Below are 17,046 nucleotides of genomic sequence, written 5' to 3'. Positions count from 1 at the left end.
GAGAGTGAATCATGTGTGAAAGGCAAAGGTGAAACAAAAAACAGGTGTGGCATTTACATGGCAAGTTTGCATCAAGTCTCTGTTTTGATTTGGGAGCTTGGAAGTATAAAGTGCAAAGGAATCAGTAGTGATCCCCTCCATATAATGGAAAGCCTCATGGACATTTTAATGCTGATAAAAGAAATACTCTGGGAAGCACCACTTTGCACCCTAGGCTTGCAGTGAGTGCTACTCCCCTTCACCAAATTACTTGGGGAAAAAAAATAGGAAAGTTTTCAGGCATCAAGGCTTCAACAACAGTTGCTGGGTAAAATCAATGTTAGGAACTCTCTCTTTGGGGTTTGTGTTTCTTATATAATGAAGAGACAGAGTTAGCTGAAATACAGGCAGCCAAGGTAGTCATGCAGTAAAGATGTGCAACAATATCTAAAAGCAAATGTATCAATGATCACAATAAAATACTCATTTCTACCACTCAGTACCGACTGCAGATGAGGGGTAGCTGGTATTAGCAGGAGCATTTTCCCTCTTCAGCTTAGTCTCTTTGCCTAAGGGGGCCATGAGCAACAAAAGCAGGTGAGAAATAATCACCAAGCAATACTAAGTCTCCCTGATTTATTCATCTATACTCCTGTGCAAATGTTGGTGGTTTTAGGAAGAGAAGCAGTCATTTCCCAAATCTATATGCAAAGGAATGCAAACCTGGCCCAGATCTGGATTATTAGGCCATTCAGACACCTCTGCTAAACCTGTATAGTCACACCAGGGCATTCACAGCATCTGAACTGCTTTTAATCCTCTGCTGTGAATATTGCATGAGGAAATTGTGGCTAGAGCTGTAGCATTCATGTACCCAACTAACCTTGAGGTGGGACCTACAATTGAGTTTCAGGTCAAAGACAGTTTAAATAGTGATTACCTGACAAACTTTCTCTGCATTGACCCAATTAGAAAACCCCAACACCCTCTAATCATTTCCTCTTTGATTTATGTGCATTAATCTTTTATTCCTAATGCACAAGTTCCCCTTTATTGTCTTCATTACTGGAAACCTTTCATAAGCCTTGAGCTTTGGGTCTCTTGCAGGCACCAAAGAAAATGTCAAATGATTACCCTTTCTGGGCTGGCCTACTGATTTTTGGAAAGTCTTGCAACTCTTTGTGGCAATTCAGCAAGCTGTGCAGGTTCTGGAGACTTAAAAAGCCACGTTGAATTTATTCTTGAATGAGATGTTCTTTTGCCTGGCTTGATTTACTATGCTGCAAAAGAAATATACTATTAATAAACTCTTCTATAAGCTGGGCTGAAGTATAATGAGTCAGTCCTTAATTTGTTTTCAGTGGAGAAAGCTTTAGGCTCAGCCTATCAATTTAAACATTCTATACTTTTGAACTGTGTAGCTGTGGAGGGGGCACTAGGCTGAAAAGGGATGGTGAGAATTCATGTTTTCCTCCAAGAATGAATGAAAGCTTTCCAAAATTCAGGCTGAAATTAAGTCTGTCTGTCCTGAATCTGTCACTGCCCGATTTTGCTGTTTCAGCATATGCAGGGCACAGGAATCTCCAGCGTTTCTCAGGAACATTTTCCCTCTGAAGCACATTGACTTCTCCCCTTTCCCACCCGCTGCATCCTGACACCAAGGAGGAAAAAAAAGTGTTGCCGTTTTATCTCGAGGCTTAGTATTTTGGCTTATAATTCTGGTGTCACGGTTTGTCCGTGTGTGATTTTGACAGTGTATCGCTGACATCTACCGACCGAGCTGAAAACCACAGCCTTAGCACGTGGGAACTGCTTCAGCTTTGCCCCTGTTTTAATGGTCATAGCAAAATTTGGAGCTTCCTCTCGTTCAGCCAGCCTGAATTCAGACCCACAGTTTGAAACTGGGGCATTTTCCCCGAGAAAGCCGAGCAGAAACTCCACCGGCAGCATCACCCAGGTTAGTTCACATCTGTACCTTATTTCCCAGCAGGTTAAGGATCTCGTGAAGTTTTAGTGTTCTTGTGTTTGGAAATGAACAGGTAGAAGGAAATAAATGGAGGAAGTGGGAAATTCAGGTAGCAAAACTCTCTCCCAGGTTCTCTGGGTAAAGACTCAGAAGGAGAGTTAAGAGAATATGCAGTAAACAAGAGGACCTGCAATGTGCTTTTCAGTTAATGAGTCTCACTTGCTCCAAAGCACAGATGTGTAAGTTTTAAATTTTAAAGCCTCTCTGGAAGTTCTGAATGTCCCTACAGGCATCTTGTTTAATTATCTACTGAGCATATAATAATTAAACAAGATAGGAGACACGTGTGGGAACATTATTTTAAAAAATAATTTAAAGTGTCTTTTCACTTTACTGCTTTATGAGAAACAAGAAAAAATGAGCACCCAACCCACCTGTTCTATGTCATCTATTAATTTGTATAGCCTGAACCTATTTTGAAATGAAAAAGCAAAGTACCAGTAACTACTATAGTACTTTATCTTTGACTCCTTTTAATATTTAGAGAGAGATCCCCATACCAAAAGCATCTGGAAAATTGAGGGAAAGATGAAGTGGCATATGATCACTATGGCACTACAAGTGGTCATATTTTAAAAAAACCTATTTCTATCCTCACTCGGTGTAATTTAGTTTGCATTTTACAGCTGGTTTTGCCCAGTGCTTTGAGGTTGATTTGGGATTTTCTTGGGAAAGAGAATATGGTGGGATTCTTGGGGTTCTGGTTCTGAAGTGCTCTCTGAAAGCCCACCAAGGCCACCAGTAGATGGTGGTAACAACGCAGTTTCTGGGTTGGTTGGGATTTTCTTTTTGATGTTGTTGTTTGAGGAAAGGATTGACAATTTGATTTGCTCCCCATCAGGCTTCAGATGTGATCATGAACCACAGTTTCATAGCCCAGCAGTGGGAAAGAACGTGGCTCCCCCTGAAACAGCCACAAAGGGCTGGGTTACAGACCCTGGAGATGTAATTCTAATTTCAGAGCAGCTGGCTGCAAAGGGAAAGGGTTGTTTTCCTTGCTTGCTACAGATTTTCTTTGTTTTTCTTCTGTATTTAAAGGCAGGAAGGTTTAGATTCATGGTTCAATTCCAACTTTGGCAGTAGCACCCAGGTATTGCAAGGGTGATGCTGCAGCAGCTTTGCTTGGTGGAAGGTTTAAAACCTGAAGGCACAACCAAATTCCTTTTTTTCTTTTCAAAAGGAAATGAAATAAAAGGATAATGTAGAGGGTAAGGTAAAGGTCTTTTTTACTGTTGCTTGAGTATTTATTTCTCTGCAGCTTTGGCCTGTAAGAGTCCTGATAGGGGTTGGTTTGGTTGCAGTGGAACAAACTTTAAGCTGGTGAATATTCAAATGTGTCTTGGCCACTCACCTGTTCCTGCATTCCCCAAACAGTCATTTCTAGCAGAAAACTCACCAAATCAAGTAGCTGAATCTGTGTTCATTAGACCAAAGTCCAAACATTGTCCTGCATAAATATTTTCTTCACCTTTGCAGCCAAGTCCTTGCACAGGCAGCACACTACCAACCAAGGTTTACCCCCACAAAAATCATACTGGAATGTAAAATTTGAATTCCTTCTGTGTCTAAATCAGCAGATATATCTGCTGGTACAAGCATTTCAGCTGGTGTAGCTACCTAATGTGTGTATTCCACTTAACAGTGAATTTGATGGTGTAGCTAAAAGCATAAGGACATGAAGGCAGTGACACTGATATATGATTAGCTGCAGTCTGAGATGAAGACTTACTGGATTATTGCACTCACCTTGATTAAAGAACCATATTCAACAATATTTACTACTCCAGTTTTTAATTTTTTTTTAGTTTGTCAATTTAAAAGCCTTCAGAGACTCAGTCGGTAAAGTGAGTGCATTTCTCCAACAACATAAAAGCTACTTTATGTAAAATATAAAATTCTATTTTATGGTATCAGATGCAAATGCTGGGATTTACTGGGGCCAGGTGGCCTGCTACCACAGCTGATCACCACCTAGGGAGAACCTGTACACTGGGAAAACAGCTCTGTTCTCAGGTGTTCCCTTCATGCCATTTCCCTCCCTTTTTTCACCGGCCTGGTTCCAGCAAAACCGACAATAAATCAGGGCTGAGTTTGAGACCCAGCAAATCTGAGCTACTGGACAGAAACTGAGTTGGAACAGCAAAGATTCAGGCCCTTTCTGTGTGCTTCTCAGCAAAGCCTGAGCAGCCACCCAGCTCGGAGTCCTGGCTGAGAGCAGCTGTGCACATCGGTCACTGCGCCGCGCTGAGGCTCCAGCATATTCCCTTTAATCCTCCCCATTAGTAAAAAAAAATCCAGCCAGAAGAGGTCAAGAAGCTGTAAAAGACGCAAAGCCTCTCGTCTCCGATGCATTCTTTGTGGTCTATTTTTACAGAACTCTCTCTTGGTTCAAGCTGTCCCAAGATTAATGGTTCAGGGAGGGTTAGTCAGCCTTCCCGGCCATGGAAAAGTCATCACGCCGCTCGGGCAGCACAACAAATTGATAAGGTGCTGTGGGAAGAGCTCTTGCAGATGCTGGCAGCCTGGGCTCCCAGCCTGGGAGAAATGTGCTCAGAGGATGCCACAGCCACTCAGCCCAGTGTAAATAGCTGCCACAAAAGCTCTCCCAACGACGTCAAAGCAAACTCACTCGAGGGGAAGGAGCTCTTCCTGTAAATAGCAGTGAAAGAGCAGCTTTGTTGGCTGATGGGGGTATTAAACATTGTCTTCCTGGAACAGTTACACCGCGGCTAATCACAAATGAGCCAGAGTACACTGAAGCTGTACCATTTGTCATTGCATTTGGCAGGTAAATGAGGGTTTTGCTCAACAACAGCAGCTCTACAAGGTGAGGGAGGCTTTGCAGGTTCAGCAAGCAGCAAGGAGCACCCCTGTGCTGTGAGTCTGTGGGAGACAAGAAGCTGTGAGGGCACAACCCTGGGTAGGGGTGAGCAGTGTGGGACCCTCAGCAGGGTCTTAGCTCCCCTCTGGGGATGAGGTCAGGTGGCAAAGCTGGGCTAGTGACTGCTTGCTGGTGCTGATCCTGCTCTGCTGTGCTTATCCCAGAGCTGCTCAGGCTGATATGCCAGGCAGAAAAGTCCCTCTTTCTCCTGCTCTTCTAGAGCAAGTCCTCCTTTCTCATTTAGCTCACCATGCTGTCAGAGGAGCTGATGCAGAAAGCAATTCATCCAGCTCAAACCACCATGTGGTACTTTGCCCTGACTCAAAGTAGGATGGGAAGTGGAAATCGTTGGTTTAATTACCTTTTCTCTGCAGATTTTATTCAAAACAATCAGATCCAGGATTTAACTATTTGAGTACTTAATGATGCTGGTTGGCAAGTAGTGACGATTTGAAAACCCCTAAATCTGTCTTGCTGCTTTATGAGGAAACCTGAAGTCATGTTTTCAAACTCTGTCAGGCCTGGTGCTGTGACCATTCCCTGGGGAGCCATTGTGGTGCCCAACCACCCTCTGGGTGAAGAACCTCTTCCTGATATCCAAGGTGTACCTTCCCTGACACAGCTTCATGCCATTCCCTCAGGTCTGTCACTGGTTTTTGAAATTTTAATCCTTCCTTCCTTCCTTCCTTCCTTCCTTCCTTCCTTCCTTCCTTCCTTCCTTCCAAATAGCTTTCTCCATCCTGAAAAGCTATAAAGCCGTGTTTTCTTTTATATTTTCCCTGTCTCCCCTGCTCTTTGAACAAACTTTGGCCAAGTGATTGTGCTGGTGAAGCATTTGACAACAAGGCAGAGTCTTTCCTTTGTCAAGCATTAGAATGGGCTGCCTGGGAGGTGGTGGAGTCACAACCCCTGGAAATGTTCAAGAAATGACTGGATGTGGAACTCAGTGCTCTGGTCTAGTTGACAAGGTGGTCAAAGGTTGGACTCCATGACCTTGGAGGTCTTTTCCAGCCTAAATGATTCTGTGATTTTTTCACATGCTGTTGGCTGCTTCCAGGGCAACACATGAGAAATCCTTTTATTTCTGTTGGAACCAGACTGAGCCTCTATTACCAGCACATTTCATACCTCCAGTATCAGCACTAGGAGTAGCCATAAAAAATAGCACAGATTTGGGCTGATCAGTTTTAGGGCAGGTACAAGGAAGCTGCTTGGTTCTCAGCCAGATTTTTCTCTTTTCCACCTGTTTTTTAAAAGTTTACTGTTTTCTGTTGAGGACAAATAACCAACAGACTTGGTTTAGCAAGACAAGTCCTCCAAGCAACAGTTTTTAGACATGACACAATTAATCTGTCTCCATTAAGGCAAAGTTCTGCATTATTTCTATAAGGAGAATGAAAAGAAACAGAATGTTTATTTAGTTGTTGTTTTGATGACATACTGAGCAAAGAAGAATGTTTTTCTTGTTCACTTCAGCCAGTGGCTTTGTGGTGCAGACAATAATTTTTGTTCATAGATCAAAAAAACCTTGAAGCTTTAGTGGTGCAACAGAAAGGGAGATGTGGCAAGAAGCTGAGGTTATAGAGTTCAGCTCTAAATACTCTTAAATATAGGGAGGCTCTATTGTTTTGGTATTTCTGTACCTTGATTTAAAAGCCTCAGTCTGACCATGAGCTACCATGAGTATGAGCTCTGGGACTCAGACCCAGCATTAGAACTGGCTGGTCAATGAACTTTATGGTCAATGGCTCCAGCTTTAATCTGCTGAAACAAGGACTTTTGAGGCCTTTATCTCTTTTTTCTTGCCCTTCCTCTTCCCTTTCTCCTTCTGCTTCCCCTTCCCATTTCTTTTTGCTTTTTAACTTTCCTTTTTCTTCTCCTTCTCCACCTCGTTCTCCTCATCCATCTCCTTTGCTTTCTCCTTTTTCTTTTCCTTCTAGATGCAACAATTTTTTTTTTTTTAAACAAGACTAACACTTCATAGAATCATAGAAACATAGAAGCATAGAAACATAGAAGCATAGAATCACAGACTTGTTTGGGTTGGGAGGGATGTTACAGATCATATTGTTCCAATTTCCCTGCCACTGGTAGGGACACTTTCCACTAGACCAAGATGCTCAGAGCCTCATCCATCCTAGCCTTGAATGCTGCCAGGGATGACCAATACACAGCTTTTTTGGCCAGCCTCACTTTGTATTGTCATTGTGTGCTTTGTGAAATTTTTGCACATGAATTTACCTCACCACACTACGAGAAAAACAAGCTTCGGCATCTCTCAGGTTATGATTTTTCTTTCTCCCTGTGTTTTTTTCCCTGCTAATGGGTTAGCCTACTCCTAGATAAGTTTTAAAACTCTCAGGGATCCAGCTGTTGAAATGCATGTTAGCTTAATCAAAAAACAAATAAACAGCCAAGATGTGTGGGAAAGGAACCAACCATACTCACTGTGAGCACAGCAGTGTGCAGGATGAACATCTTTTCCCTCTAGTTCCTCTTGTGATTCAAAGGTTTGTTTTTTTTTTACCCATGAACCAGAGAGTAACATTTGATCTCAGTTTGACATCTGAAATAGGTCACTGTCTGGTTGGGGAGCAGAGATACGCAGAGCTGATGCGTCTGCTTGGAGATCAGCTTCTTGTGGCTAAGGCAGAGCAGATAGGAAAGCATAAATCAAAATAAATATCTTGGTCCCTGCTGTGGTTGAAACAGGCTCCTGTGGTATCCAGGGACAGGGAAGGATTTGGAAAGAAAGGTTGTATTGTGATAGTATTTTTCCCTTTGTGGGTTACTCAGAATCTTGCATGGGAAGATGGGGAACAGCTCTGAGCACAGATAATTGGGATGAATCAGTGTTTCTAATTCCACCCAGGATAGCCTCTGTCTGTGAGAACTGGAGAGGTTAGCATCAAAACACACAGCACTGGTTTGGAAACATTGCTGCTTGTTTCAGGGGGAGCCAGAGTAAATAATGCACACAAACAAGGTTCTGGGCTCTCATTACAGAGAACAGCATTAAAATTGTTTAATCTCCTGTGTTTTATAAACCAGAATACCTTGAGGGATGAAGCAGAAAGGGAAGACTCCAGTGTGGGAGAAGTCTCTAACTTCTGACTCTGTTAATGGCATGGTTTGTGTGCATGTTCAGCACCACAGTTTCTAGAAGTAGAGAGATGAGTCCAAAAAATTATTAAAACAAATAAGTAAATGTGAAAACAAATGAACTGGACATATACACCTGCATAGGTCCTGATGGGTTGCTCCCCCAAGGTTTGATCAATGTCATTGCTGAGGCCACTCTCAATTATTTTTAAAAATTGTGGCAATCAGCAGATTCCTCAGACTGGAAGAAGCAAATGTCACCTTTATCTTGGAGAAGGCTAAGAAGGGCAAGAAGAACGTGCTGGGGAACTACAGGCCAGCCAGCCTCACCTTAATCCCTGAGAAGGTGATGGAGCAACTGATCCTGAAAATTATTTCCTAACATATAAGGGACAAGAATGTGAATAGGAATAGTCAGGTACCAATGTACAAATCATGCCTGACCAAGCCCATAACCTCAACCAGTCGCCAGTGGTGTGCACCAGGAATTCATACTGGGGCAAATACTGTTTAAAAATTCTGTTAAAGGTCTGTGAAAGTGATGATAATTTGATTTCTTTCTCTTATTTTTATTGCAAAGACTAAATGATCACAGATCCTGTTTTACTTCCAATTGCAAAAGTCCTCACAAAGTTTCACTGGATCAAAGACTGAACTAAACATATCCAACTAAATCCATATTTCTGTGATTATTACACTGCAGATGGAAAGCATTGGAAAGTAGTGGGAATTTCTTGCATTTTCATAAACCAGAGAGGGTTATATGTGCTTCAACTGGTTTTTTCCTTCCTACTACTCTAAAAAAAAAAAAAAAAACCTAGAAAAGTTGAAACAAAAATGTAAGGAAAATGACTGTAAAACAATACTGTGAGATTTTTTTCTCTCAGTGTAAACTGAGCTCGCAGGAAAAGAAAAGAAAAGAAAAGAAAAGAAAAGAAAAGAAAAGAAAAGAAAAGAAAAGAAAAGAAAAGAAAAGAAAAGAAAAGAAAAGAAAAGAAAAGAAAAGAAAAGAGGAAAAGAAAAGAAAAGAAAAGAAAAGAAAAGAAAAGAAAAGAAAAGAAAAGAAAAGAATTCTTCAGTAATTGCAAACCCAGCCTGAACTGCAGTAATCACACTGATATTTTATATCTATCCTACCATGGGAAACAGTACTAGATAATGTTGAATTGTGGTGTGGTTTGTTTGAGTTTTTAGCAGCAATTTCAGATCTTTAGGAGGCACTCCAGTTCTGGGGTGCTCACAGTCCCCTGCTCCTCCAGGGCCTCACCAGCTGCAGGAATTCCTCCCTCCAGCAAGGTCCAGGCTGGTGTGTCCCAGCAGAATGGGTGTACATCAGCCTGACCCCATATCTCTGGCATATCCAGAGGATATTCTGCCTTCTCCACACCTAGGAGAAAGTTGGGTGGCTCTGGAATGCAGTCAGCTGAAAGGTCATCTGCCAGACCAGGTGTTTAGGGAAGAACAGAAAGGGAGGCAAACTGAGAGTGGAGGTGCAGCCATGCTTTTGTGCTTGTGTGAATGCCTGCCTGGCCTTCTGAAGTCAGGGACAGCTGGGAACCTCCTGCAGCACCCCAAGGGTGTAGAAGAACTGGGACTTGAGCTGCCTGGCAGTGCTCAGTCAGTCCCTCACACAGCTGTGCTGCTCTGCCAGCTGAAGTGTTTTCCTTGGGAAGCTGTGAAGGGAAGGTGGCTCATTCCCTGTGACTCTTCTGTGGGCTCACTCCTCTTCCTGAGCATTAATGGGGCTTCTTGCAGTCCTGGAGGAAACAGGGATTTCTTTTCCTCGTTCCTGCTGTGCCAGTGAGTGTCCTGGCACACCTGAGCACATGAAAGCCATTTGAATGATTGGAAAAATCAGTACTCCCTGCTGGATATCTCCCAGAGGGTTCTCAGGGAAGGCATCCCTCTGGCAGGTGGGGAGACCCAAGGAGCCAGCCTGTGCCAGGAAAGGCCCTGGCAGTGCAGATGGGCGAGGAGGTGCTGGTGTGAAGCTCCATCCATATCTGAGGTGCAGGCAGGGGCTGTGAGGCAGGCTGCAGGTGCTCAGCCAGTCTGCAGCTGTGCAAACAACACCAGCTGTGCTGCCCAGCTCCCAGCCAGTGACAGGGACACAGGGACACACACCTGGGACTCCAGGCTTCAGGGCAGCCAGGATGTGGAACTGTTTGCATTGGGCTGGGGACACATTTGGAGCTGCTGAGAGCTGAGAGGATCCATGGGTTTGGACAGGACAGTTGGTGTGAGGTCAGCTCGGTTGGTCCAAGCTGTTGCTGATAACACCAAACCTGTGGGTTTGATCCCCATATGCACTGAAGAGTTGGACTTGATGATCCTTGTGGGTCCCTCCCAGCTCAGAGTATTCTCTGATTCTGTGACCTGAAGGACTAGGGCCAGGTAAATAAAAACTGAATCTGGTGTTGTGATGGTTCTTTGAAGCTTTTTCTGGCTTTCACAGGCTACAGATTCTGTGCTAACAAGCTCCATGATTTAGGCTATGCAGCTGAAGATGAGCCCTTGCAAGTTTATCTGTCAGGTACAGAGATTTTTCCATACCTGCATCAGAAAGTGGCACATACTTCCAAAGTACAGTTCTTTCCTGGCACTAATTGTGTGAATCCCATTTCCAAGGGGTTGTTTGCCTGTGTGACAGACCAGCCATCTGCCCAGCTCTGTGCTGGTGTAAATCCAGAATAATTCTGGTACCTTCAGCAGAGCTGCTCAGAAGAGACACATGGAACTGAGGTCAGGATCTGTTCCCCTTAATTAAATAAATAAAGGTTAAGTATCCTGGAAGATCCATTTTCCAGTGTCCTTAACCTTGTCTTTGCTGGTGACCTCCTTATTTATTTATTTACTTATTTTCCAACTGAGCTTTTCATGGCCATTGACATAATTTTTCCAGCTTTTTTAATACAGAACATCTGTGGTCCCTATGCAGTGTCCTCTATAGGTCATGGGAAAGCTTTATCTTACTAATAAGCTCCATTCCTCTATATATTCAAACCCAATTGACGGGGCCAAGTGTGTTTATAAATAAATATTGTCTTGTAATGACCATTTCCATACGTCCCAGAGGAATAGAGATTTTGTCCTTTTGAGCTGGCCAGCTGCCTCCTTTGTAACAGTGAGAACAGTTTTCCCCTGTCTGGTTAACGTTTGATTTATGTGGAAATCAACTCCCCAAGGTGACAGGCCAGTGATACTGAAGAATGCAATGCTCCCAACTACACTTTAATAGTCAGGGAACTCTGTTCACCCACCCACCCATCATTTTTTCCCTTCATCAAAGAAAATTATGGTTGTATTTGTTGAATCTCTCTGTGTGTCCCTGATCAGCTATGTCTGCCTCAGCCAAAGCAGGGACAAAAGCAGGAGGAAGGCAAGCAAGTTTCATTGGAGTTCTGTCACATATCTGTCACTCAGAGAAACGACCACTGACGTAGGACATGGTTAAAAGATGGAAAAATATGTTTGCTGGGAAATTCAGAGCATGGATTGCCAAAATATGTGGTGAATGATAGGCCCTTCTTTACTGATGAGTGCAACAAGAAATATGCTGCAGTATGGCTTCTCCTCTGCACAAAGTTTGATCCAATAGTTCCTTATCACTGAAGGGTGACACTGTGCCCATTTCTTAGCTGTTCCACCAGAGAGAATATGTATTTCTTACACAAGCCTTGATCTTCTCTGCATGTTCTTCCAACCAGGCAGCAGGGCACAGGATCAGGAGGTCAGGATCCATCTTTTTAAAGGCCTTCAGAAGAAATCCGTTGGAGATTTTAGAAGATCACCACACAAGGCTAATGTAGGATAGCTGTTGATCTTCACTTTTGAAGTTCTTCCTTAAGCTAGATGTGCACATGTGTTTATGTGGAGATATACACACAGAGTAAAGAAGGTTTCTTCTGATTTTCCACTCTCCCAAAACATTGTACTGTGTGGAAGGGAATGAATGCCTGGGGATTTCTTTGCTATGGTTTCTTGTAAAGCCAGTCTGATAGACAGCCTGCCTCCAGGCTTGATCAATAATGAGAATACATTCCTATGGCTGTATTTTCATCCTACCCTGTAGTCTACCAAAAATAGACTGAGGGAAGAACGGTGATTTTCCAGAACTTCATTTTATTATGCAGAAAAATAACCAAAGTATTATCCTTCTCCTCAGCATGTTGGGATTTAGCACTCAGTTAAGGTTAAATCAAAATAGGACATGTATTTTGGGTGTTTAGGTGCTTCTCCATTTTTGTGACAAATCCAGTTTTGCCTGGTGCACAAAGCCCTAGACAGAGCCTCCCTTTCCTGTACCCTGGGACATGTTCCATGGGAGAATTCGGCAGCAAACCAATTCCTGTGAATTAAGCTATTACATACTTACCATGTTTTCCAGCTCCTCTCACACAGCACAGTACTGTGTGTCAGAAGGGCATGTGTGCACTGTGGTCTGGTTCTGCTGCCAGTGAGATTCTGCATTGCAATCCTGGCTCTTCTGTTTTGAACGGCAAAGGGAAAGCCATATCACCAGGAAAATTATATAAAACACTCTTTGTGGGTATTTAATTTCAGGTTTATGGACTAGGGAAAAACCCAAAGCAAAACAATCACACGCCAAAGCAGCACAATTGATCTATTACTGCTGGGATCTGTTCTTTTTTTGTTGTTATGTAAACTGCGTGACAGCCTTGTTTTCCAACGGTGGGAAAATCTCCTGAGAAGAAACGTGTCCTCTGCTTCCTCTGGGAATGCTCAGTACCCTGGAGATTCTTCTTGCTTGACATTTTGTTTCTCAAGTGACTACTGGACCTTTGCTCAGATAAGTAATTTTTCTGTCCCTGTCTACAAGTAGTACATGTAATTATGTAATTGTAAGGCTTAAGGCTAAACTGGTTCATGGCAGAGGATATTCAGGGGTTTGTCCTCCCAGAGCTTTTCGGAGCAAGGCTGAGCTGGGCTGGGTTACTTTGGCCATGTTGTGGTGGCAGGTAGCACAGCAGGCTCAGGAAATCCCTGTTCAGTTCTGGGCCATTGCCCATCCCTGCTCTCATACATTGTCACACAGCAAATTTGGGGCCCAACACACTTGAATGCAAACTATGGTGTACTTCTTATGTTCTTGAACCAGAAACAAACTCTGTTTTGCAAAATTAAAGCAGATATTTGTCCTACCTTCTGGGAATACTGCAGAGTTAGTGTGAATAAAGGTTGTAAAATATGATGAGGTTGCATCTGGAAAACTTGAAGTCCTCTGCAGAGCACCAGATTGAGATTGTGCTCAGATTATGTCAGAAAAAATCACCAATTTTAGCTTCCCTCCACCTGATAGTGTTTTCAGATAGGAGCTGCTCACATTCCCAGCATTTGGAAGGCACTTTGCAGGCTGACAGGAAGGACAGATTGAATAAATGCACACAAGTGATCCAAACAGTCTATGTAAATTTATTTTCATTGAACAGGTTTCATATCTGGCATTTCAAACAGCACCAGTCTGCCCTGCAGTGTCTGGAGTTCTGTCTCTGTCCAAAAGGAGTCAATTCTTTCAAAACCACCGCTGAACCATGAGATATTAGGGAAAACCAAATCTTGTTCTCTTATTAGATTACTGATGTCTCTTTTTTCACTAATTGAGGTTCTGTTGCTACATAATCTTCCTCTGCTCTTTTTACCAGAAACCTATGGAACAAAAGGCTCCATATGGAAGGGGCAAGCTGGAACCTTACTGCTGTTTCCTTTTACATCAGAGGTTGCACTGAAATGTCTAAACAGAGATATTTGTGGTTGTATGTAAGTTTAGGGTTAAAGAGCTCCCTGGGGCTGGAAGGCACACACCCACACTGCCTGGGAAGGGCTGCTTCAGGATTAGGAGAACTCCCCTGCTAGACAGATTTATGCTCTGGAGATCCTGCCACTTTTCCCTTTGAATGCTCTTCCTGCCTGGACTCTCAGTCATATATTTAACTGTAGAATCAGTAAGAATTCTCCTAATTTGGAGGAGAAGTGTAGGCAAATGTACAGGGATATGCTGAACTGTTTAGGATTTCAGAGGTGCTCAAGTGTTTTACAGAATCACAGAATGGTTTGGACTAGAAAAGACCTCAAAGCTCATCCAGTTCTAACATCCCTGTCATGGGCAGGAGCACTTCCACTAGATCAGATTGTGGAGATTTTCATGCAGCTTGGCCTCGAACACTTTTTATCTCAGTGAGTAACAGCATCCCCAGTATTTAATTTTGTTATATTTATTCATATTAGCAGACTATACTCCACAGTTCACACTTTATTAGGTACCTATGTGTTAGCAAGTCATTCCCAGCACAACAACTGAAATCCAGCACTTTCAGATCTCCCTTTCAGAAGCCTTTGAACTGAAATAAACCAAAACCACATTTACTTCAGCCAAAAGAATAGTACACCTAGTAATAGATGTTTTCAAAACCATGGCTAGCTGACATTCACTTCTGCTTTCCTTAAAAGCCAGCCAGACTTCTTCAGAGCATTCCCACATTAGCCTGGCTCCCTAGAGGAGCTGTCTTCTCCTCCCTTGGATGATGCATCCCTTCAAGTCTGCTGTCTCTGATAGCCCTGTTTTCCATCTTGCCTGGTCACTGTCTCATTACAATATTCTATATGTGCTGGAGATGGCTCATCCTAACATTCTTGGGTTTTATTCTTCCTTTTGCCCAGCAGCCCTTTGTTGAGCTGATTCAGTGGAGAGGCCCAGCTGAATTGTTTCATCATTCACTCTGTTAATCACGTTAATCATAGAATGTTAATCACAGAATTCACGTTGTCAAAGAGTGTGTGCAAAACCCTCCCGTGCCATAATCAGTTGTTCAGCAGGAGGAACAGCAAAAGGCACAGAAGGGAAGCAGGAATCTGCTCTGCCTTTGACAGCCCCCTGAACTGTGCTCTGGCAGCTCCAGCGACTCTTCCCTGGGGGCACATCAGGCACATGTGCTTTGGAGAGCAAGAGGATGCAGGGCTTGTGCTCGCTGCTGCTGCTGGGAGTTCGCATGGCCACGGCGTGGGACCCAGCTGGGAGCGAGTCCCTGCCTGGCCCGAGGGGCTGCACGTAGCTGTGAGCTCACTGCTGGTCTCCAGGACAAAATTCCATGTCCTGCAGCTCCCACGAGGCATTGGCCATGGCTGTAGAGCTCCCCAGGGACACAAATGGGCACTGAGAGTAAGAGCTACCCTTTAAAGCGCACATCTCTGAGGGAAAGCATTGAGCAAGCTCTCTGTGGTTTTGCTAATGAACATTCCACCTCTTGGAAGGGATTTTTACCCTCTTCTGTGTGCATGGGGCTGGTGGGTCTGTATGTGTGGCAATTTTACTAATTTTACCATGCCACAGCCTCTTGATGATTTCAGGCACCAAATTATTATGGGCAGGTTTTTCAAGGGGAATCCGATTCCACTAAGAAAACCCCTCCCTTTCCAAAACAGGAACAAAAGGTCAACAATCTTTGGGTGTGTATTTACACACACACACTTGTACAGGCCCACATTCTCCCTCTGCAGTTATTTCCCTGTGTCATATCCCAAATGACATTCCCAAAGCACCCATATGAAATGCCTGGAAATCCCAATGTGGGGAGGAGTTCCCAGCCTCTCTCCACCACTGCATGCAAATGTAAGTCAAGTTGAAAACTTCCCGGAGGAAAAGGACCATGTGAAACTCACTGAGACACTTGACAGAAATCTAAACCAACACATTGGAAAGAGCTACAAACAAAAATCAGTCTCAAAAGCAGCGCTCTTGCTGTGACATCATGCCGCATTAATCACTGCTAGGTTGACCTAATAAGGATGAAAATTCCCACTTCACAGCCTGCTCTCCCAAACAAAAAAATGCATCTTCTGCTGTGTCTGACCTTCCTTAATGTCTGCCAGAACAGATGAAGCTGGTAGTCAGTGTAGCTGGCTGGGGTCCTAGGTGGGAGAGAAGTTCATCCTAGTGAGGGTCTTCTGCTCTCTAAAGCACCTTATGGAGTCCTTGAGAATGAGGATTCATTATAGATATAGATATATAGATAGATATAGATATAGATATAGATATAGATAGATATAGATATAGATATAGATATATAGATATAGATGATATAGGTTTAGACATTGATAGATAGATAGATAGATATAGATATAAATAGATGATATAGATATAGATATAGATGATTAGATATAGATATAGATATAGATATATAGATATAGATTATATAGATAGATATAGATATAGATTAGATATAGATAGATATAGATATAGATATAGATATAGATATAGATATAGATATAGATATATAGATTAGATATAGATTAGGTATAGATATAGATGTGTGTGTAAATGTAATATGTGTGTGTGTGTGTGTGGCCAGAGACTAAACTTTAAGTGGAATCTTTTGGCTGGAAAACTGAAGTAAAAATAACTTGGAGAATCCCTACTGTCAAATCTGGCAGTGCAAACACTTGCTTCTTTAAATATATGTGTGTGTATATATAGATATATAGATACCAAGCTAAACAAGCCTTTCTCCTTTGATTTGATAATGTGCACAAGGAGAATTTAAGTTGAAGGATTTTACTGAGGAATTAACAGTTCTGTGCTTGAAGTGGAATAGGAAATAATGTATTGATATACACAGATGCATGGTGTTGGAAAGACATGAGGAGTCTGAGTAATCTGAATTGCAAACACTGTGCAAGGTGTGGCTACCTACTCAAAATGATATTTCATTTTGTGGACACCACTAGCAACCTCTCAGTGAGCGAGTGATCAGATGTTGACATCTGAAATGAGAAAGATATGATTGACCACATATTTCCATGCTAAATTATTGCACTTGTGTCTTGTGCATGGTTTCAATTTAAACATTTCCACCAGTAAAGTCTCTGGCACATCTGCTTTGAAGGCTGTTCCACCTACCATTCAGTACATGGTCAAGATATCTTTATTTTAGTCTTCTTAACTTCTATTTTCTCTGGGTTTGTGCCTTTTCTCTAGTAATTGATATGAATGAATTTGGATTCATTGCCTGTTGCTTTTTATCTTTGACCAGAGGATCTGAAT

The sequence above is a fragment of the Lichenostomus cassidix genome, chromosome 1Aa, assembly GCF_008360975.1.
Source record: "Lichenostomus cassidix isolate B80296 chromosome 1Aa, HeHo_3.0, whole genome shotgun sequence".
NCBI lineage: Eukaryota > Metazoa > Chordata > Aves > Passeriformes > Meliphagidae > Lichenostomus > Lichenostomus cassidix.
The sequence above is the reverse complement of the archived record's forward strand: the minus strand, read 5'-3'. Positions refer to the sequence as shown.